At 38.8% G+C, this 23,988-nt stretch overlaps 1 long non-coding RNA gene and 1 pseudogene across 1 annotated transcript in view; one reads left to right on the top strand and one right to left on the bottom strand.

The window, feature by feature from the left end:
- The window catches only part of LOC138159853 (uncharacterized), a 29,627-nt gene extending 5,755 nt beyond the window's left edge, over positions 1–23,872 (bottom strand). The window contains exons 1-2 of the long non-coding RNA XR_011167992.1: positions 23,067–23,872; positions 9,574–9,670 (exon numbers count right to left, since the gene is read on the bottom strand). This is a non-coding gene — a long non-coding RNA (uncharacterized lncRNA). The remainder of the gene's footprint in view (positions 1–9,573; positions 9,671–23,066) is intronic.
- Positions 1,074–2,547, top strand: LOC138159831 (14-3-3 protein theta pseudogene; annotated as a pseudogene).
- Positions 23,873–23,988: the final 116 nt, after the last annotated feature.

The following is a 23,988-nucleotide window of genomic DNA, read 5'->3' as shown; positions in this document are numbered from 1 at the left end:
CATTTTTCGGAGTTGCCAACAAGTGACTCCTGCTGGATTTGCTCAATAAGCTGAGTTTCTTACTGGAGAAAAGAAAAGACTTGCAACAGGCCTCAGAGAATCAGTCCCCTGGCAGCCTCCTCCATCTGCTGTCACAGCGCTCCAGCCCCTCTCTCTGCAGTTCTCCTCCCTCACATTCTTCTTCAGAGAGATTTAATTGCAGCTGAAGTGGAAAGTTTTTATCTTCCAAAGCCATCCTGAGAGAGTGTCCTTTCTTCCAGAACTCAGAAGAAATAGAACTGTCATGTTCTTTAGTGACTAAGGCCCCGTCCAGAGGTAGTCAGTCCAAAAGTGGCCAGAAGGGCAGTTTCAGAACTTTCCCAAAAGCTTTTGTCATAATACAATAGTGAGTCCTTAGCCTATTACCAGGAGTCCTTTGATTTACAGAATACTATGCTACTATGTTCATTTGCTTCTGGAATTTCAGTACCAACTCTGTTACCGAATCAGAAACTCTCAGTTTGAAATCTAGTACTAGTATCCTTCACATGTCCCCCCCACCCCCATTTCCCTTGATAGTCATGAGACGAATTGTTATTTTGCCTAGTTCTATTTGGTACTTCGATAGGTATGACAGAAAATCAGTAAAAATTAAGTAGTTGTTTGAATTTTGTTATAGTGAACAATTACCATGAGCAATTACTATTTCTCTAATTATCTAGTTCTCTAATTATTTCTATAAGGTGTTTTGGGGCTTTATTTATATATAATTCACATATATATCTTGATAGTGGGGCTCCCAGATATTGTATACAGTCTGCAGCTATTTTGAACAGAATTTTTCTTTTTCTGCCTCTTCCCTGATAGGTTTTTTTGGGTAATTTTTTAAAAGACTGATGATTTTGTGGATTTATTTCATATGCTAGGTTTATTTTAACATTACTGAAGTTACTATTTCAATTAAGTTTTTGGTTGCATCTCTAGGGTTCTCTAAATCCATTATACCAAAAAGAGATGAGACTACACATTCCCTAAGTTGCTTTTTCTTGTCTTCCTTCTAGACATTCCTAAGGAGAAAGTTAGATTTAGCTTATGCCTTTGACATAAAAACTAACTACATAGAAGAAATTCAACTAAAACATCTTGAAAACAATGAATGAATGAGAAACTCTGAGTGTTGTAGGCAATTCCCTATAGCTATAAATGTCAAAGATTGGCTAATCTGCATTGGTTTAAGAAGTCTGTCAGGAAGAAATCCCTACACCATTAAAATCACAGGTCTAGTTTAAAAGAAAAATACACAAATTGGCTAAATTTACTATGAAAACAGAATAGAGTGTGATAATGGTTTTTTTCTTTATATACAATATTGCCCATAGGAAATACACCTAAAACTTAAGGACCCATACAGATTCCAGTTGAAAGACTATAAAATATATTATACTTCAGCTGACTAAAAAAAGTCCCGAGTAGCAATTGTATTAAAAATTGTATCTTGCGGCACCTTCACCAAAGCCTAAAGCAGACCAAAGTGGGGGCAATCAGTGGCAGTGAAGTTGAAGGCTTTCGAGGATTCTTCCTGATTTTGGTTGATTCTCTTCTGCCCCCACCCTTGATGCTCCAAGGGGACTCTCCCCCGAGTCCCCACTCCCACTGGAGGGAAACCTCTCCGCTATGGAGAAGTTGGAGATAATCCAGAAGGCCAAACTGGCCAAGCAAGCTGAGCATTATGATGATGACGTGGCCACTTGCATGAAGGCAGTGACTGAACAGGGGGCTCAGCTCTCCAATGAGGAGCACAACCTGCCTACAAGAACGTCCTGGGGGGCAGGGAGGTCAACCTGGAGGATCATTTCCAGCATTGAGCAGAAAACTGACATCACTGACAAGAAGTTGAAGCTGGTCAAGGTCTACCAGGAGAAAGTGAAGTGTGAACTAAGATCCATTTGCACCACCTGTACTGGAATTGCTGGATAAGTTTTTAACAGCCAATTCAACTAATCCAGAGAACAAGGACTTCTGTCTGAAAATGAAGGGAGACTACTTCCCATACCTCATTGAAGGTGACTAAAAACAAACAAGGAGCTTATCAAGAAGCATCTCACTTCAGCCAGAAAGAGGTGCAACCTACATATCCAATTCGCTTGGGCTTAGCTCTTAATTATTCTGTATTTTACTAGGAGATCCTTAAAAACCCAGAGCTTGCCTGTACATTGGCTAAAACAGCTTTGGATGAGGCAGAACTGCATACCACTGAACGAAGACTCCTACAGAGACAGTACTCTTACCATGCAGCTGCTTAGAGACAACCTAACATTACCGACATCAGACAATGCAGCAGAAGAATGTGATGCTACAGAAGGTGCAGAAGATTGAAATTCAAACAGGTTGTCATCTTCCTTTCTCTCTCACGTCCCCATTCCTTATAGCTCCACTTGGATTTCCTATAGCAAAGAGAACCCAGCCATGTGTATGAAATCATTTGTTCATAGTCTTTTCACACTGAAGCTTTGGGAAGACTCCATTCCTTTGACTTGTGTTTGTCCTGGCCTTCCTAGTGTGCAGTTACCGCTGTAGAAAAGTATTAATGGCTTCATTATATATAAATCATATATATTCATCATATAAACATAAGTAACTTCCAAACGCTTATGTAGAGGACTAAAGTGCATCTGGTATTTAAAGATCTGAACCAGTTTTGCAAGTGACGTGAAATGTAGTTAAATGCAACTCAAGGACTTTAGATAGCATCCAAACAACTTTCCCATGCTCTTATATGCTCCTTTTAAGGAGGAATCTAGAAGTATTGGGTCAAATTGAAACAAGTTTGCCGTTTTAGAGTTAGGGATCACAGACTGAAATACGCCTACTGTAAAATAAGTCCTGTGACAGCAAGAAATTTTCTTACTCTTCACTTGCTGCTGTTTCATTTGACAATTTCCCTGTCTCAATAAAAGTTCACTCACACTCAAAAAAAAATTGTATCTTGTTCTGGTCCTCCTGACCACCCCAATCCACTTCTAAACAGAATAGTAAGATTATAAGTAGCCCATATAAATTAGCAATAGCAGGAAATAATATTGCAAAAGGGAACCTAGAAGTCACATACAAACTGTCCCAAGGATCAAAGGAGCATAATTTACAAACTATCATTTATGAACCAAAAACCATATCCTGGTAATATATGCTGAATCAGGGATAGCCTTCTAGGATTTTCTGTCAGAGCCTTTTGGTTCTGTGATATCTAAATCTCAGCTAAGTTTCAGACATCTGCAGTTAAGACCAGCAGAACACCAAATATTACTAATAGCTTTGAGGTGACATATGTTATAACTTTAACATGTCATAACTTTAAAGTTTTCAGATAATTTTGAGATGATTTGAATATGTTAATGAACTAACCTCAAAGTGGCAAGGAGAAGAGTTAATCTTGTTTCCCCCACAAAAAAATCCAATAAAAATGAGACCTTAAACCCCCACCCCCTAGCATTCTTCCATCTCCATTGGGTCCATGCTGCCAAGTGCTCCCAAGTCTAATTCATGATTAAGTGAGTAATTATCACTGCCTCTTTCTCTCCTCATCCTCTTTCCCATACTTCTTCTATTCCCTAATTTTCTGTTCCCATACCATCTGCCTGTTTACCCCATTTTCACCATTGGTCTCTATATAACATGCTGTTTGCTCCTGGACTCCATGTTTTATTAAAGTGTTGTTTGATTTACTGGTATATATGTATGTATATATAGTGAGATATATTTTTATATATGTAAAATATATAAATAAATAAATGTGTATACACACACACACATACACACACACAAAATCATGACTATCAAGGGAAATGGGAAAAAAAAGTGTGAAGGAAGGGAGCTTGCTAGTACTAGATTTCAAACTGAGAGTTTCTGATTAGGTAACAGAGTTGGTACTGAAATTCCAGAAGCAAATGAGCATAGTAGCATAGTATTCTGTAAATCAAAGGACTCCTGGTAATAGGCTAAGGACTCACTATTGTATTTTGACAAAAGTTTTGGGAAAGTTCTGGAACTGCCCTTCTGGCAACTTTTGGACTGACTGCCTCTGAACAGTGCCTGAGTACACTTCCCGTTTCCATATTGGTCTGCCTCATTTCATAATTTCATAAATTAGCAATTCAGCAATTCTGATTTTGGCCAAAGTGGAAGCAAAAATATAGGGCTTTAATGACAACAAACAGAAAAAAACTATATGTCTTAAATCACCATATTATCAATAATAACCACATATGAACTGAAGGGAAGGCAACCAAGTATTTAATGGAAATTTCTTAGGAGATTCTTACCTAAGCATGATATAGAGAAAATTATCAAAGGCAAAATAGACAATTTAGCTTATTTAAGTAACTTTTGCATTAAATAAAACCAAAACATTGAGAATAACGAGAAAAGATTCATATGGAAAATTTCTGCATTCAACATCTTTGATGTCCAAAATCTATAAGAAAATGTCACATTCTCTGGTAGATAAGTCATAAAAGGATAAAAACAATAATCTCTACCCTAGTTCTGTGCCTCAATCACTTTTTACTTCCCTGACTCCAGTCTCTCCCCTCTTTAATTCATCCTCTGCACAGGTAGTAAAGTGATGTCCCTAAAACACAGATAAGATTATTTATCACCCTCCTACTCAGAAATCTTTAGTGGACTCCCTACTGCCTCTGGGATAAGACACAAACACCTAAGTCTGACATTTTAAAACACTCCTCAACCAGGCTTTTACCTACCTTTCCAGCGTTTTTCATAAGTCTTCCCTCTGTTGGGTTATCTCAAATTTATCTCGCATTATATCTTGTTTGCATGTTGACTGTGAGGTCCTTGAGATTAGCAGCTGCCTTTTAAGCACTGTCTCTTTACCTCTGCCTAATATCCTTATATCCCAGTTTCTTTAAAACACATCTCAGGTACTACCTGCTACAAGGCATTTCCTGACATTCTCATTCTCTCCCTCTTTAAATTGTTTTGCACAGCTTTGAATATTGTTTCTATTGCTTATTTGTGTTGCTCACCAGAGGTCACTGTGGCTGACAGGGTGCGACCTCTTAAGGTCTTTACTTCCGTCCCCTTTCTATTAAAAACAAACTGAGTGAGGGTGTTAGTCTATTAGGGTGAGAGTCCCAGTGCAACACTGCTTTCCTTCTCTGCAAAGCTAAAAACAAATCCTTAAAAATGAAAATTACAAATATAATTTATAACATGTTTGGAGCTCTCAGAAATTTTGTTGACTTACCAAGCTAGGATAGCAACCCAGGTCCTAGTCAGTTTAACTTAATGTAATCCTACCTGGTTTCCTCCCCTATAGTCACACTTTCTAGATCAAAACACAAACTCAGATACCACTAAAATTATCTAATTTTTATTGAATCATTGTTGCAAAAAGTAAATAATTGGTAGTCAATAAATAACAAAACAATCCTTAGTGAGTAGCCTTGTTCAGGTTTCCACAAAGTGGAAAAACCAATTTCGCCCAAGTTCAAATGAATTTTGTCCCTCTTGAGAAGCCCTAGGATTCTCCTAATAAGCAAAGCTTCAGCTATGAGCAAGGGAAGGGAAAAGGTTGGAAAAGGCTCCAGACAGGCTTCTACATTTCCTGCTCCCTCTGCTACTGCAGCCCCACCGGCTCCAGAACTTGCCTCTCTTTCCAGTCACCGTTTATCAAGGACTGAGGATACAGAGAAAGGCAAAGACAACCTCTGCTCCTAAGGAGTTACAATCCACTGAGGATTTTTTTTTCTTTTTGGAGGGGCGAAGGCAGGGCAATTAGGGGTAAGTGACTGATCCAAGGTCACAAAGTATTACGTTTCTGAGGTCAGATTTTAACTCTGGTCCTTCTGGCTGTGCCACCTAGCTGCCTCCAATGAGGATTTTCCAGAAAGCTTTTTAAACTTCCTCTGTCCTAATCCCTGGATAAAATGGCTTGGAAAAAATACAGTCCCCAACACCTTCAGAGATTTATGTTTCTTCTTGTCAGAACTGCTATTGTGCTTTGTACATGTCTATCACATCCACCCTGATTTCCCTCCTCCCCAGAAGAATGTTAGCTTCTCGAGGGCAGGGATGATTTTGTTTTTGTCTTTGTATACCTAGCATAGAGCCTCGCACATAACAGCTGCTTAGTGAATGCTTCTTAGAATTTAATTGAAAAGACAGTTCTTGAAAAAAAATGAACACAAACTACCAATGACCACCTTAAATGTGTTCAAAATAGCTACTAATTAGAAAAATGCAAATTAAAATATCTCCACTACTTCATACCCACTGAAATGACTAAAATGAGAAAAGATGAGAAAAATCAGTGTTGGCCAAGAATGTAGGGAAACAGGCATGCTACTACATTGCTGATAGGGATGTGAAGTGAGCCCATCATTTTGGAAGAAAAAAAAAGACAGAATTATACAGGTTATAAAAATTATACTCTTTGACCTAGGAATCTTATGTTTAAATCTACATCCTACCAAGGTTAGAGAAAGTAAAGCTCCATCGATATGAAAATATTCATACCAGCACCATTTGTGACAGCAAAAAAAAGTAAAACCAAATAATGCAACCAACAGGAAGAGAATGACTAAAAAAAAATGTGGTATGGGAATGTGATGGTGTGGTGCTGAAAGGAACAAGACAAGAGACCCCCGAGAGTAAAATTTGGAAATGGATTTTATTTTCCTCATTTCCTTGGGGTCAGGTCCAAATCAAACAGTGAGTCTGCACAGACAATGTGTCAGCTTTTAAAGGGATACCACGCAGCCAACAGTTAGGTATTACACAAGCAGAAACTTGCAGAGGCCAAGAACAGTGATTGGTCAGTATACACCTTGAAATTCCCACCAGTGCCCAATCTCCCTGACCTCTGTGGAGGTGGGCTGACTAGGTAAAGGTGGAGATCGGTGGGGGAAGGGACAGGGAAGAATGGGGTCATGCACAACAGGGAATTTAACCTAGGATAAAATTCCTACTCATCGATATGTTGGGGGCGGGGTCATGCACAGCAATGGATTATTAAAGGAATGATTAATATGAAGAATACAAAGAAAATCAGGTAGCTCTATAGTGTCTAAAACTGAACTCAACCCCAAAATTTCTTCCTGACTTCCATATGACAGTTGAGGGTACCACCATCATCCCCATTATCCTGCTTTGAAACCTAAGTGTCAGCCTCAACTCTCATTCTCTCTCAAATCCCTAGGGCCAATCTGTTGCCAAGGCTTGCTGACTTTACCTTCATAACATTTCTTGAATACAACCCCCTTCTCCCCACTGGCACTGCCACCATCTTGGCATAAGCTCTATTCCTGGACTATTGAAATGCTCTTTAGCTGGTCTCCCTGCCACAACTCAACTGCTGGAAGTGGTCTTCCTGAAAGTACAGGTCTAAGCATGTCGTATTCCTTGAAGGTAGCTAGGTGGCTCCACAGAGCTCCTCCAAGTGCTAGGTTTGGTGTCAGGAAGCCCTGAGTTCAAATCCAACCTGTGTAACTCTTGGGAAGTTATAACCTTTGTCTTTCTCAGTCAACTGTAAAATGGGGATAAGAACAGCATCGATTTCACAGGGTTGTTGTGAGGACCAAATGAGATGATATTTGTAAAACATTTAGTACAGTGCTTGGCACACAGTAGTTGATTAATAAATTGTTCCCTTCTCCCTTTCCTTCCCACTCTATCAACTCAAATGGCACCCTATCCTATGACTCTTAGGATTAAACATAAATTCCTCTGCTTTAAATTCAAAATGAATACAAAAATATTCAGGGATTTTTTGATAGATACAACAGCCAATCATACTTATCAACACAATGATATTTTAATAACTGGTATATTTTATGCTCGGAGCACATATAAGTCCCATGGTACACTAAAACCAAAGGATCATGACTAATATTCCCAAAAATCTTAAATAGAACAAGGCAGGATGGATACAACTGGAACTTCAACAGAGGGCAAAAGGGGAAAGTAAAGATTTATACACCAAGGGACTGATAACAGAAGGGGAAGATCTATGCCAGGTAAACTAATAAACTGATCAGCAAATACTAGAGGATTTAGCTGATCTCTCAAGATGGAATTTTGCCAACAGAGCAAGAACTGACCAGATAACACATGGAATTTTTTCCCTCCTCTTCTCTGCCTCCTGGCTTCCTTCAAGCCCCAGATAAAATGCCATCTTCTATAGAGAAGCTTTCCTGATCCCTCTTAATTCTAGCACCTTCTCTCTGTTGGTTATTTATAGTTTATCCTGTATAGTACTTTTTTTTTGTACATAATTGTTTACAGGTTGTCTCCCCAATTAGATTGTGTGCTCCTTGAGAATGGAAATTATCTCTTTTACCTTTCATTGCATTTTAACACAGTGCTGGCATAGTATTATAAGCATTTATTAGTGCTTAATAAATGATTATTAATTATTGCAGAACAAAAAAAATAAAGTATGTGGGAGTCTAAACTGCAGTTTTCTTTTTTTTTCCTTTTTGGAGGGCAATTGGGGTTAAGTGACTTGCCCAAGGTCACATGGCTAGTTTTTGTGTTAAGTGTCTGAGGTTGGATTTGAACTCAGGTCCTCCTGACTCCAGGGCCAGTGCTCTATTCACTGCACCACCTAGCTGCCCCTAAACTGCAGTTTTCATATAACAAAAATTGATAGGTGGAAATATCTGAGAATTAAAAGTAGCTCAAATTTATAAGGTTTACAAAATGCTTTACAACTGTTATGTCATTTGATCTCCAAAACAACTTGTAAAGTAGGTACTAATATTTATCCTCATTTTACAGATAAGAAAACTGCGGCTGAGAGAAGATAAGTCACTTGCTCAGGGTCACCCAACTAGTTAAATGTCTGAGACAGGATTTAAGTTTAGATCTTACTGGCTCCAAGCTCAGCATCCTATCCACTGTACCATCTAGCTTCCTTAAATAGACATCCACCTCTTTATCTTAAAAGCAAGTTATATATTTTTTAATCAAAAACAATAAAATGCTTTTTTCTGGAAGAAAATATCTTGTCTATTAAAGAAGTAAAGTTCCTCATCCTTATGCCCAAGGACACTTATATAAGGGATTTTGCCTAATTTCCTCATATCTTCTATCCAATTATAGTACTTTTTTTTTTTTTTTGCAATTTACAATAACAACTAGCCAGTTATAGGCAAAATTGTGAAACGGGTGAAGAATGTCACTTTACCTCTCTTTGTTCTCCATCCCCTTTCAGTGTCCCTTACTATTAAAATTAGAATAAGACAAAGTTCAAGTTGACTTATTTCAGGACTAGAACAAGATTTGATAGTTATTAATAACAAAAGTTATTTCAAATGAGTATTAAAAACTCAATCTGGTAGATATTAACAGTAAAGTCAACTATAGGTATATATACCTATTTTTAAAAAAACCATAGTACATTACATATTTCTACTTTGGTACATCTCACTAAATCCTTTGGAAACCTAGGTAAATCCCAAGTCATCTCAGATGTAGAGTCAAAACAGAGGATGAAATAGTTCAAATTCACACACTGAAAATTAACCTAATGAAGTGAGATTTAAGTGCAGAGAATAAGTAGGCACTGGAGCTTACCTGGAACATGGTGAGCAGGTTTTAACATAGCTTTTTTTTTAGAAAAGAGGAATGATGCTGGCAGAAAGTCTTTGGGCCCTCCAACAGGAAAACAAACCTATTAAGACGTCAAGAATGATGATAATCAACTCAACTATCTCAACCAACCTGAGAACATTTAGGACGAATAAGGCTAATTAACAACAGAATTGTAAATATGTTGACCACCTGCAAGGTATGCTGGTCTCATTCTAAATGGGCAGTAACACTTCTCAGAGGAGTAGATATAGTACAAAAGTAGCAGCAGCAGATTTTGGTTGGGATATGGCTTGTCAAAGAGTGTGGGAAAAGGGAGCCTAACCCCTCTCATTAGAGCAGAGAAGGGAAGGGGTACAGTGCCCTGGTCCCTTGAGCCCAGGAGTGGTTCTTAATGTTAAAATATGATAAATCCAAGAACACAGACTAGTAGATTAGAACTGGTGGGAGCACAATTGGATTAACAGTGTGGTATACCACAACTTTTCTCTAATTTCTTAAAATAATGTCTTCTTTTACATTTAGTTTGAGTATCCACTTGGAGGTTTATTGTGAGTTATGGCATAAGATGTTGGTCTAAACTCCATTCCTACCAAACCAATTTCCTGTTTTCCCATTAGTTTTTGTCAGAGTTTGGGATTTGGAGTCAGGAAGACAAGGGTTCAAATCTCTTCTGTGAACATTTACTGGCTGTGTGACTTTGAGCTAATTGCTTAATATCTCTAAGCCTCAGTATGCTCACCCATGAAATGAAAGAGTTAGACTTGATGACCTCTAAGGTCCCTTCTAGCCTTAAATCTGTGATCATATGAATATTACTCCAGTATGAAAAACAATGATTATAATTAATTCAGAGAAGCATGGAAAGATTTACATGAATGGATGTCAAGTGAAGTAACCAGAACACAGAAAACAACACACACAATGACTATCACTACTAATGATAAATGGAAATAACATCAACAAAACAATTAAAATTGAATGCTATGAAATTATAGTGATCAAGCATGGTCTCAAGGAAAGTAAGTATCCCCCTTTCTTCTTTTCAGAGAAGGAGACTGTGGGTGTGAAACTCCACAGATAAAGTCAAAGTTACTTTGCTAAACTATTTTTTCTCTTTTTATTGTGGTTATAAAGGCTGGTTCTCTGGGAGGGTAAAGGGAAGGTTACTTTGGAAAATTTCAGTGGTGTAAAAACAAAAGATAACAAAATTTATTTTTGAAAATTAGAGCATACAGATTGGGAGAAGGGGTATTCAGTAGGCTTGCTATTTTGGGGTGGGGATAGGGAAAAGACAGGGAGAAAAAATCAACTCAAAATCTTGTGGAAATGAATGTTGAAAACTAAAAATATATAAATTTTAAAAAGAAAATTAGAGCACAATAGAAATAACTACTTTTCACAATGATAACTACAGGAAAATTCTTATACAAACAAAGAATCGAGATTATAAAAGAGAAAATATTTGGTTTTGATTACACAAAACTGAAATGCTTTTGCAGGTACAAAATCAACTATGAAGAATATACTTTGGCAAGGCCAATGCAACCAAGATAAAAGGAAAGCAGAAGACTGGGAAACAGTTTTTACAGTCTGTTTCTGATAAAGGCCTCATTTCTCAAATAGATAGAGAATTGAGTCAATTTATAAGAATACAATCATTCTCCAATTGATAAGTGATTAAAAGACATAAACAGGCAGTTTTCAAATGAAGAAATCAAATCTATAGTCCTATGAAAAAATTGATTAGAGAATACAAATTAAAACTACTCTGAGGTGCCACCTCATACCTATCAGATTGGCTAATATGACAGAGAAGGAAAATGATAAATATTAGAGATGTGGGAAAATTGGAACACTAATGCATTGTTAGTGGAGTTGTGTACTGATCCAACCATTCTGGAGAGCAATTTGGAACTATGTACAAAGGGCTATAAAACTTGTGCATACCCTTTGATTCAGCAATACCACTACTAGGCCTGTATCCCAAAGGATCCTAAAAAATGGAAAAGGACCCACATGTACAAAAATATTTCTAGCAGCTCTTTTTTGTTGGCAAAGAACTGGAAACTAAGGGGATTCCCTTCAATCAGGGAATGGCTGAACAAGTTGTTGTATATGAATATAATGGAATACTGTTATGTTATAAGAAATAATGAGCAGAGGGGGTGGAGTCAAGATGGTGGAGTAGAAGCAGGACCTCCCCGCTGTTCCGGCTTCCACCTTCCCCAATCCATGTAAAAAGGGGACTCTAAACAAACTTTGGAGCTGCTGAACCCACAAAAAAAGAAATAATGAGCAGGCAGATTTCAGAAAAACCTGAAAAGACTTATGTGAACTAATGCAAAGTGAAATGAGCCAAACCAGGAGATCATTGTATACAATAACAGCAATATTATGCTATGTGTAATCAACTATGATTGATTTAGCTCTTCTCGGCAATACAGTGATCTGAGACAATTCCAAAAGACTCATGATGGAAAATACTATCCATATCCAGAGAAAGAGCTGTGAAGTCTGACTGCAGATCAAAGCACACTATTTTTACTTTTTTTTCCACTGTTTTTCTCCTTTTGTTCTGATTCTTCTGTCATAACATGACTAACATGGAAATATATTTAACATGATTATACATGTATAACCCATATCAGATTGCTTGCTTTCTTGGGGAGGGGAAGGGAGAGAGGGAGAAAAATTTGGAATTTTAAATCTTAAAAAAGTAAATACTTAAAAGTATCTTTACATATAATTAGAAAAGAATTAAATACTATTAAGTGGGGGGAAAAGAATATAGTTTGGTATCTTTGCATAAAATGTATCTCATAAGCAGGACCAGGAAAATAATATCCACAATTTATTCATTCTTTGTTTCAAAGAGGACCAATTACATCACAGGGTGATGTCTTGACTCATGCATGATTTAGATTTAAGTGAGGCAAGTTGCACAAAGTCGTCAGCCTCACTCTCTCTTCGAGAGTCATTGAAGTCCAGTGCAGTCCAGATGACTGTAATGGGAATGGGAATTTAAAGATCTTCCCTGACCCTTAATAGACCTGGGGGGGGAATTTGAAGATCTCCCCTGCTTTGCAAGTAAACTCTGCCCCCTACATTCTGCTGAATGTAATCACATACAGCCTGTGGTGGGAGGAGTTTTGCTGAAGGGAAGCAGGGCCCATAGGAAGCTGGTTCAGAGAGAGCCAGATGAGTGGGGGAGAGAGAACACTCAGGCAAGGAGTCAGATAAGCTAGTGAGTAGATGCTGATCTTGTATTGGTTTGTGGGAAGGCTGAAGGGTGCTGTGGCTCTCAGCATTATTATGGCTTCTGAATATTGTTGGTACTGTGATGGAATCAGCTTACTGGTTTTGGGATTCAGTTTTCTGGTGTCTAAATAAATGCTTCAGTTCTATCCTCTACCTGGAGAGTTTGGCATATTTTGCAATCAACCGTCATGCGATACTTATAGTCACAGTCTTTATTGTGATAATGGGAGCTGTAAATATTGCACTGGCACTACAGTGACCCAGGACACAGTTGATGACCTTGGCATCTTTGTTAATTGAACAAACTCTAAGCATTCCACGGTACGTGCTTCAGCTGCCTTCATGGGTATAGAACAAACTGTCCTCCTCAGCTCATTTCCTGCCAAGGGAAGTCTTCACATGCTTGGGGTAGACATCTCCCTAACTTACCAATGGGTGTAAGGCTGGTCAGCTACCCTCAATCTGTTTTAGTCTGTGTGCTGAGACTACAACAATGTAAATGGAAGAACAATAAAATGAAACTGAACACTGTGTGATTATAGTGACAGAACTAGACCCTAGAGGGAGCTTAGAAAACTCACTTCCCCAAACTATAGAGGTGTGTGAAATATGAGTGCATATACACTGCCGGAGCCACCAATATAGTAGTTGGTTTATTTGAACTGATTCCTTTCCTTTTTACTAGAAGGGAAGGGTTGCTGGGGAAGGATAGAGAAAGGGATGCATTCAAAAATGAAGAATAAAAATTAAAAGGGTCAATTAGAAATACAAACAAGGTGATCACTCAAGAGAAAAAGAAAATAAATCATACCTATTATGCTAAATTTAAAATCTTTTGCTCAAACACAATGTAGCTAGAATCAAAAGAAAAGCTCTTAACTGGAAAACATTCATTTCAAATATCTCTGTTGAAGGTCTGATGGCCAAGAGACAAAAGAAATTGATTTTTTTTAATATTCAAGAACAAGAATCATCACTAATAAATTAGTGGTCCAAGAATATACAGTTTTCCAAAGAAGAAATTCAAGCTTATTAATAATCATGTGAAAAAATGTTCCACATCACTAATGAAAATTAGGGAAACATAGTCAGTCTTTTACAATATATCTACTATGTTATTGTTTTGCATTAGCCACACATGTACAACCTAGACTGAACTGCTTATCTTCCCAGTAAAGGTGGGTGACAAGGGAGGAAGGGAATGAATCTGGAATTCAGTTTTAAAATCAAATGTTTAAATATATATATATATATATTATTATTATTATTAATACTATTTTACATGTAATTGGGAAATAAGATATGCACTGGGGCATAGAGATCCATCATGCCCTACTGGAAAAGTCAAAAGGGGTATGGGAGAAAATATGGGAGGGAGCAGATTGGAGGAGGGGATATCCTGTGGGACTGCTATTTTGGGACAGTGGGTAGGGGAAAAACAGGGAGAAAATTTGCAGCTCACAATCTGGCGGAAATGAATGATGTAAGGCAGAAGTTAATAAAGCATTTGGAAAAAAAAGAAGAAATGTAAAATAAAGACTATGAAACTTCCTGTATCCCCAACAAATGTGGTTTATTCCCTAGACAGAGCATACAGATTTTCATTTAAAACAATTTGGGTGCTTATCCAGGATTTAAATAGAATCAAAAGTAAGTTAAAGAGGGAAGACCCCCCCCTCCCAGGCCCTTCCCTCCTCCATTCAGTGGGTCTCTATTGCCCATAGGCTTTTTTTCTCTGGACTGCTAAAATTCTGAGGGAATTGTTGGGGATCCAGGAACATGGGTGTTTAAGGGAAATGGAAGGGCAGGCATTAGTCCAGAAATCCCACCCCCATAACCGGTTCAGCCCAGGTTTTGGGGATCTCAGGAAAGTTGAGATGGGAGGAAGTGCTGGAAAAGAAGAGTATCTGACAGGGACCCCCTAGGGCACCTCCTCCGTGGTCAGCTGTGCCTCGAGCTGCTCAGTGTCCAGCACTAAGCATGGTCAGAGATGTGAATGAGAAGGAACCAAGCCATGTGGGTAGTTCAAGGAAGAAATCCTTTTATTGATTCTTAGGACAAGGTTTTTATAGAGCAATGAGACAAAGGATTAGGACTCAAGTTTTCTTATCATTGTCTTTGTCATATCCTGGAAGTAGCACAGAATGGATAATTTCATAAGGATTTGTCATCTGGGTGACTAAAATCTTAGGGAAAAGCCTCTGATCTTGTAGTTAGGTAACTCCTATTGCAGCCGCATCTTCAAAAGCATACAATCAAGAGTAGGCTCCAAAGCAGAAGCTGCAGTCATCAAAGTTTCCATACTTGGCGCTGACCACTCAGAGTTATCCGAGTATTGAATCATGTATTTTGGCTCTCCACACAGCTGAAGAGATACTTGCTAAATCCCCTACCCTGACTCTTGCAGGCTGCTGGGAGGGTGGGGACCACTGGGTGAGTACTGGGACCTGGGACAAGCAGCCCTAGTTCTTGTCTTGAGTCCTCACTGGGGCTTGCCAATGTATCAAGAGGGCAACATTTGCCGTATGGAGTAACTGAGCAGATTCAGGGAAGAACCAGCTGGTGACCATGTGATAATAATTGATATTGATAAAGGTAGGGGGACTTAGGTTGGGTAGAGGAAACTGGGAGGATGATCTTGGAACCTGCAGAACACCTGGGTGCTGAGTTAGCTACTCAGACCCAGTTCTCAGAGGCTGGGGAAATGGGAGAGAGGGACTCAAAAGAAAAGGTGCCAAGGGAAGGAAAGAAATCTGGGAAGGATCCTGAGCTTTTGAATCTGGAATCGATCCTAAGTTTTTGACCAATCTAAAAAAATTTTTCTCAGTGCACTCATAATATTAAGTGTTGTGTCCATGTCTGATCTGTGTCTGTGTGTCTGAAATGTCTCGTGTTTGTGGCTGGGAAAAAAAGAAAAGAAAAACCCTGGTCAGCAGAGGGGTAATTGGCAGAACAAAGGACCTCTGGTAGGCAGTTAAGAGTGAGCTGGATGGAGAAAGTGAGAATCTTTTTTTCTCTTCCCCAGTCTCTGGGGCAGTTAAAGTGGAAATTTCTAAAAGGAAGTTTTGGATGGGGTAGGTGAGAACAAGCCCTGTGATCTCAGGTCCATATTGTATTTAGCCACCTTCTTCCCCCCCTTCCCACCTGAAAGGATTAGGAGATGCTAATGGGACAGGGAACTTTTTACAAGCCTCTCAGAAGAAGGAGGGGCAGTGGGGAGTCAAAGTTCTGGATTCTGGAGGAAGATTTCAGTTGTTAACTCCCCTGATCCCAGATCAGAATTCCTGATTTGTAAAGGGAAAATAATAATGGTTGTTATTGGAGAAAGCAAATTTCAAATTGAATTTTGTTGTATATGAATTGGCTTTTGAAGGGGTGGGATAAAAATGTGGAACTATTATATTTGGGTACAAATGTAATAATGATACTGATGTTTACTAAGTTTTGTGATTTGGTAAAAATTATGAGCTATGTTGCTAAAAGCATCTAAATGTTATTATGAAGCTTGCTAAGTTCTTATGAACTCTGTGCAAAAGTTGTATTGTAAGGATTCCTATTTCACAGATGAAGATCCTGGGGTGTTAATTTGGGGGTTTGTGGATTACCACATTCATTATATGAAATTCCAGAAGGTAATAATTTCTAGTTAAAGAAGAAAAGAAGGAAGTTTATTTAAGGATTAATATTTTGGGAATTTATGTTACTTAAGGACATTTTACACCAAATTAGTTTTAATGAATTCCAATATTTAAAGGTTTATTTTTGCTTTAAGAAGGAAGCTTTAGTTAAAATTGTTTTGCTAAAAGAAAACTGGTAATTATATTGAATCTTCTATCCAGACCCACAGTAATTTTTATGATTCTCTGGGTGGGATGCTGATGTCTGGGAGATTGGCTTCTCTAGAGGGTTTGGATGGGGAAAGTTGATGGCACAAGATAAGGGAGACAAAGGAAATTTTATGACCCAGGTTGGGGGAGATAAGGAATTTTAAGATTATGGGGTCAGGGGCAGCAGTTACAATAAGGGCCCCTAAAGAAGTCTCACTGAGGGGCAGCAGAATTGGAAACCAGCCAGCCCCCAAACTGGCTTTTAAAGTCAATAAAATTGATTTCTAGTAATTGGTTTTCAGTACAAATTTGGAATTGAGAATAGGAATCCTGATAAGATGTTGAATGGAATCCCTTAGATATGTGAGTCCTGGTAAATCTTTATGGCTTATTGCAATTCAATGAGAGTAATGATACATAATTCTTGTTAACCAGTAACCTCTGAGTTTTGTTTCAGCTGGGATACCAGTACAGACAACTAAGTTAGACAAGAATAATAATTTATGAGCTATCTTGTTTTATGGTTAGAATGTAAAGGAAAGTTGAATAATATAAATAATGGGTTTTAGAGTTTGGGAAGATAAATAAAGGTTTGGTTAAAAATATGGAAGGCAGATAAGAAGGTTTGGGGGAAACTGAGGGTTACCCAAGCCACTTAGGTCTCTAGATAGTTGCTCTGGATACCTTTGTGTGTCAGTTTCAGATGATTTAAGTATGTGGGAAGATTGTGAGGAAGTATTTCAAGAAGGGAAATGTTAATAAATAGCTCAGTCAAACTGGGACTAAATCAGAGACGTCTACAGTCTGGAGAAAGGAATTTCAGTATGAGTTTAGATCAAGCATGATCAGAGAAAGAGAGGGAAGTTTGGGAAGTAGATGGAAATCTGCTGGAACAATATCTCAATGGGAGATTTGATTTTATGAACTAGAATGAGTGTAGAAATGAATACAGGTTACTTAAGGCTCACTTTAGAGATGTTTCTTAATGTGAGGTTATAGTTATATCTGAAGCTGATTATTGGAACTTGCTATCTGAGATTTAATGGGACTAGTTACTGACTCTTCCTGAGTCTAACTCTAGGTGTGGATATCAAGAAAGGCTAAAGGCTGTCTGATTCACTGACTCAGGATGCCAGAGAAGATGCATCTATGAATTATAAAGGGTAATCTCATAGGAAGATTGAGAGAAAAGCTTTTTGACATGTGCTGAGGTTGAAGTCTCTCAATTAAATTTCCTCATTGACACTCAGCAGAGGCCTGGCTCAATGATGCAGTCTGCATTTTGATATACTTTCTGCCTGGAACTGGCATGAAATTGGGGAGATGTTATTCCTTTGCCTTAGTATATGTCCCTACTCTTTTAATAGCAGTTTTCTATAATCAAGGTTTTGTAAGCAAAGTATCAATGCTTTTTTAAAAAATAATTTATTCTAGAACATCTTAGGTTACTGTAAGATTGAGTTGTTAGGTTTAGGATTTTGGCTCAAACAACAACTAGTTATTTATCCTTAATATCTATTGTTCATATAGGAGTTATTCCTGTATAAGTCAGGGCCCGTTAGTTCTTTGTAATAATAATATGGGGACAACTAGGTCAAGGGCTTCTGAGGATATTATCATGTTAATATCATACTTGCCTCAGTGTTGTTATAATAAAAGAAGAATGGTTTGCAGTCAATTTTGTGAATGCTTTAGAAAAAACAACATGACCAGAAGTTGGCATTGTTTTAAAAATTGATTACTTGATGTATTTATGTATGTATTGAAGCTTGTTACTAATTCCTTATTGATCCCCTGGTGGAGGAATTAATATAAGATCTTGAACATGACAATTGGCCAAGGTTCCAGTTTTGATTTTGTAATAATGGTAGGGATATATAAAGCTTAGGGGTGGCAATTTAAAATTGTTCCAAGGTCACTTTTGTAGGAGAATGGACACAGGAAAGCAGATTCCTACAGGAGGATGAAGAGGTGATGCGATGTGCTGCTGAGGATGGCCACAGACAACAAGAACTAGATAAGGTCCATCAGATGGTGGCTCTCCCAGGCAGTTGTGTGAGAAGAGACTTCTGGACCTCGAAGGGACAACTGATTGCTATTTGGGGGGGCTCTATGTATCTGAACTCACAAAGGGGACTGTGCCCTTTAATTTGTCAATGCACTGATCTTACCTAAAGGGGAGGTGGGAGTCAGGGTTACAGGGCTACCGTTTATATATAGTGAACAGGTTCATAAAGTGTGTGGCAAGCTGAACCTGTCAAACTGTTGCATAGAGATAAGAGCTGATATTGAAACAGTTTGAGGAAGGGGTAGCTTAAAAGGTGTGGAAACCAAATTTCTGTTAAAGAAGAAATGGAGGGATTGTGAAAAATGCTGGCAGTTTGGTTTCCACAGATTTTATAGGAATAGGAGTTTACATGCAGGAAGGCATAAATCTGTAAAGAGGGGCCTGAGTTAGGCTGGTCACCATTGGGGGATGGTCACCAACTTTTCGTTAACATGCATGCTTAATGGGCAAGTCAGGAGAGTTGTAACCCAGAAGAGCTGGAGCCAATCCCAGCTCTGAAGGGAGGATAAAGAGGGAAAGTGAATGGAAAGGAGCATAAAAAGGGCTTGCCTTTGTCTAATCCTTTGTAGTCTCTTTCCGGAGGCTACCCATTTATTTGTTACAGAATAAATGTAAAAAAGATGATGAAAATTCCTGGATCCCCAACAAGTGTGGTTTATTCCCTAGACAGAGCACACAGATTTTCATTTATAACACACATATACACATATCAGTATCTAATGGTGGCCTTCTCTGGATGGGATAGGAGGAGGGAGAAAAAAATTAAAAGTACACAGCAGAGAACAAAAGAAAACTCAGAAGGAAGGACAGAAAAGAAGGGTAGCTTTGAAAATGACATGTATTTATTACATAGTTGTTTTTTAAGTAAATTGTGTGAAATGGAGATTTTTGTGGTTTCATATTGAATCCTCTTTTTGTGTTGTGCTGTGTACATGGAAATGTGGCTTTTTTGCCTTTTTGTATATAAGTTCAAAACAAATAATAAAAAAAAATAGTGAGCTGATGTGATCATGTCACCCTGCTTAAGAAGTTTTCAGTGGTTTTCTAATGCTTCTAAGATAAAATACAAACTCCTTAGTTTAGTATTTAAGGCCCTAAATAGCTCTGGTTTTTCCTTTCCAGACTTAATTCATACTATTCCCCTTTATGTATTTTATGTGCCAAACTGACCTACTTTCTATTTCCAGAATTAGGTTTTTCTATCTCCCATCTCCACGCCTTGACACAGGCTACAATGTATTCCTTCCTCATCTCTGCTTCTTACAACCCTTCAAGGTCTAATTCAGATTTCCCCTCTTAATGTGATTTCCCCCCTTTCCTAGTATCCTTACCCTTTAGTGCTTTCTCCCTGGTCAAATGATATATTTACCCATGCATGACATCCCCTAGGAGAAGCCCAGACCTTTAAAAAAGATTAAAATATATAATAAAGTATAATCAGGCTAAAGAAATCAACACATCTGAAAGCATGTTCTCATTCTGTATCTCTAATTCATCATCTTTCTAATCAAAGGCGGGAGGTGTGCTTAAACTCATTTAAAATGTTGTCTTTGTATTCTTAATGTCTAGCAGTGCCTTGCTTGTATTTCATAAATGCTTACTGAATGGAATTGTTTTTTTTTTCCTTTTGGAAGCCTGTTTTTATCCCTTCATTTAATAATAATCATATTCTATAATACTGTGAACCATAAGCTTACATTCAGTTTCCGTGTAATGGGAGCAGGCAGACTATCAATTACGTGAAAGAGAAAATCCTTCAAAAATTACCTGGGATCCTTTATGTCATGAGTCTTTTTTATAGGGTTATACTATTAAGACTGTCCAAAAGTGGAAAGGAATGCCTGAGATCATAGGATCATAAGGTTTAAAGTTGGAAGGGGCTTTAGATTATCTAATCCAACTTCATTATTTTATAGAGGGGGAAACTGAGACACACAGGAGTGAAATTATTTTCCCAAGGTCACACAGATTTTAAGTGGCAGAGCTGGAATAATTCTCTATCATAGGTGGTCTTTCAGTATAAATGATCCACTTAAAATCATAAAGATTTAAAATCATAAGATCATCGATCTAGAACTGGAAGGAGTCTTTGAGGCCATTAAATACAAACCCTCTCATTTTACAGGTGATAAAACTTGTTGACAATGTTGTAGAGATTCATGTTTTAAGAGTATGTTAAAATAGATGACCTCTGAGCTCCTTTTCCAACTCTTTTACAAATTTTTATTTATCTTATTTTTAATTTATGAAATAAAATATGTGTTTCCATAGCACGGTAGAATAAAAAAAGGTGATTGCACATGAAACTGCAAATCTATTTTGTACAATTTGCTATTTCTTTTAAATATATAATAAAATTATCATGTAAATTCCTTTATTCCCCTTTCCTTGCTCCCTCCCCCTACCACCCAAGAGATGGCTATCATATGCATATATATACACATATATATATTATACATATACACACACTCAATCATTCTGTACATACTTCTATTTATCAGTTCTCCAACTCTTTTAGAAGATACAAATGTCTCTAGAAACATTTTAACCCAAAGTCAGGCTTGCCTATAAAGTTTACAGTTAAGTGGAAACATTTGTGTGGTCTCTGTATACACATTTAACTTTTCCTCTCATGGCAGAAGTACCTACTCATAAGTGGATACCTTCATAAAAATGACTGTAGATGATGTCTCAGTAACCTATAGGGTTCACACACTTTATGAGAGTTAAGTGGCATTTAAGCATTGTATCCAACAAGAAAATGGGAAAGTCAGAAATTATAGATAAAGGCAGGGGATCAAAGGGTAAGAAGGTCAATAAACACCCATTCTAAACATATAAAAATGCTTATGTCAAATTCCCTCCACCCCAAATGCTTGACATACAAATATGGAAATGAAACCATGTAGGGTTTTCCCTCACCTTTGTGAAAAGTACCAAACTAGTGACTTGCATGTAGTAGGTGCTTAATAAATGACTTTTGCATTAAATGATACTGCTAAGGAGTGCTTCTTATTGGAATAACCTGGGTGAATTTTTATTTAAACTTATCTGTAATAAACTGTTGACTTGTAGAATCTCCATTCTGTAAAATTTAAATTCAATAGGAGTAAACTGAAATATATTCATGGTTTTATCTAAATCTTTCCCTTTTCATAAATGCTAAAATGAACTTATAAATTCACTGACAAACCAAATATAATAATAAATAAAACAAAGGACAGCCTCTGTAGGGAAAGATATTCAGTATTCAGAAATGTGATATAAAAACAAAAATAAGAATGAGATTTAAAAAAATAAAATGTTATAGTCCCAAATAGTAGCTTCAACTGATACCAGTTCCACCATTAGATTACACTCTTGGAGATAAAGAACTTGGTTTTTAATTTTTGTAATTCCTTGTGGTACTGAAGAGGTTTGGGGTGCTGGCACCCCTAGAATGCCAAGGCAGAGTTGCCTGGAATGAATCCACCCTAAAGGCTTCTCTTAGTGAAGTGGCAAAAGTTTATAGTAATGCTTTAGCAAATGCAGGCAAGGGTCCTTAGGGAAACTGCAAACTAGTGAGAATGGTGCTGGGGCTTATATGGAAAAGGGACAGGCCTAAAGAATGCCAGTGATGTTAATTAGGTAATCTAGGGACTTTAAGGGATATATCAGGGGTCCAGGTGTCTTTGGGAGCAGGCGCCTATAATCTATGGATGGGAAAAAACAGGGAGTCTGCAGAGATAACTGTTGATACCAGACATTGAGGGAGAAAAGAGTTTTTTTGTTTTGCTGCCAGAAGCATGGACCTTGGGGAATCTGGCTCCAGGGAGAGACCGGGGTCAGTCGGGCACAAAAATCCTTGGACCAGGCACCCCTATGTCTGTTCTGATAACAGAATCAGGCCTACAACAAGGGAAAAAATTCTTACAGGACAACAGGGGCCTGCTGAGAGATCGGGAGGCTTCCGAAGGCATGATCTTTTAGGGCTGGGACCCAGCACAAGTACTTGGTAAGAATGTTCAACAAATCTTACTGACTGGGGATTTCACCATTTTCTTTGATTCCTACAACCTCTTAAAATTGAATATGCTCAACATCTGAAAGTTTGAAATATTTAGTATTTCCAAAGATCTTTTTTTTTTTTCAAATTTAGATGGCATAAGGTTTGAACTTTATTGACAAGACTCATGAGACAAGAAGGTCCTATCTGACAAATCATCTTTGAGAGGATCTCCCATATATTTTGCCTTGTTTCAGAACTGCAAGCCGAGTGTATCTTGTGGAATGACTTACTCCCTTCCTCACTTTGCCCCAGTTCCCACCGATGAGTTAATTACCTTCTATCTCGGAGAAGACACGACAAAAGAATAACGGCAGCGGTTCGGAAACTAGGTTTACTTTCTCCTTCTCGTGCCTACGTAATGCAGAACCTGCTCTCGCCTGGTATGCCCGCTCCCTTCCGTGCGCGATCATGAAGTATTCTGAGAAGCGCGCGAGTGGACCAGAGACAGCAGGGACCTGCCTTCCTAGTCACTGCCGGGGAACTCTGAACGGAGATCGGCCGCAAGGGTCCTGATTGGTTTCCTACGGGTCCGCCGCCTGACTGCGGCGCTGTTTGTTTTATTTACCTCTGAGTCGAGATTGAAGCGTGTAGTCCCACCGGGAAAAACGCACAGCGTGGAAGGGGAGGGGCTTCCCTCCCACCCTTTTTCGCGCCCTCCTCAAAGGTGCCCCGGGCAGCCGAGTGTATCCAGGAGCGAAGCTGCCAAGTTTGGGCGAGGAGAACGCAGGGTTCAACCCCGTCGGGCGAGAGGAGCTGGGGGGAGCGGAACCCAAAGCAAGAGGATATTAAAATCTTTTCAGTCGCGATGCCTGGGGGGCTAGACGCAAGCAGGGTCGGGGGAGGAGGAGAAGCGGCCAGGCCTTCCCCTCCCCCTCCCCCACCCGTGGGAGCTCCCCGCTGGGCGCCTCGCGGAAAACCGACCCGGGGTGGTGGTGCCCCGGGCTTAGCAATCAATCGATCACCCAGACAAACAGCGGGAGGGATGGGAGTGCGGGGGGGACACTCTCAGGTATGCCCTATAGCTCTTTTCCCCACCACCTTCCCTACTTCTTCTCCCTCCCAGGCAGAAGTCCGGGGCCGCAGGTCAGCTGGTAAGAGGCCCGCCTCGTAGGGCTGGGAATTAGCCGCCAGACGCTGGCCCCGCCTCCCGGCCCCGCCCCCGGCCCCGCCCCCAACCGCCTTGGTCCTCGAGGGCG

This window comes from Petaurus breviceps, unplaced genomic scaffold, assembly GCF_028583685.1.
Source record: "Petaurus breviceps papuanus isolate PSGF00001 unplaced genomic scaffold, PetGlider_PUasm1.0 118, whole genome shotgun sequence".
NCBI classification, from domain to species: Eukaryota; Metazoa; Chordata; class Mammalia; order Diprotodontia; family Petauridae; genus Petaurus; species Petaurus breviceps.
This window is presented reverse-complemented; position numbering and strand designations above follow the sequence as displayed.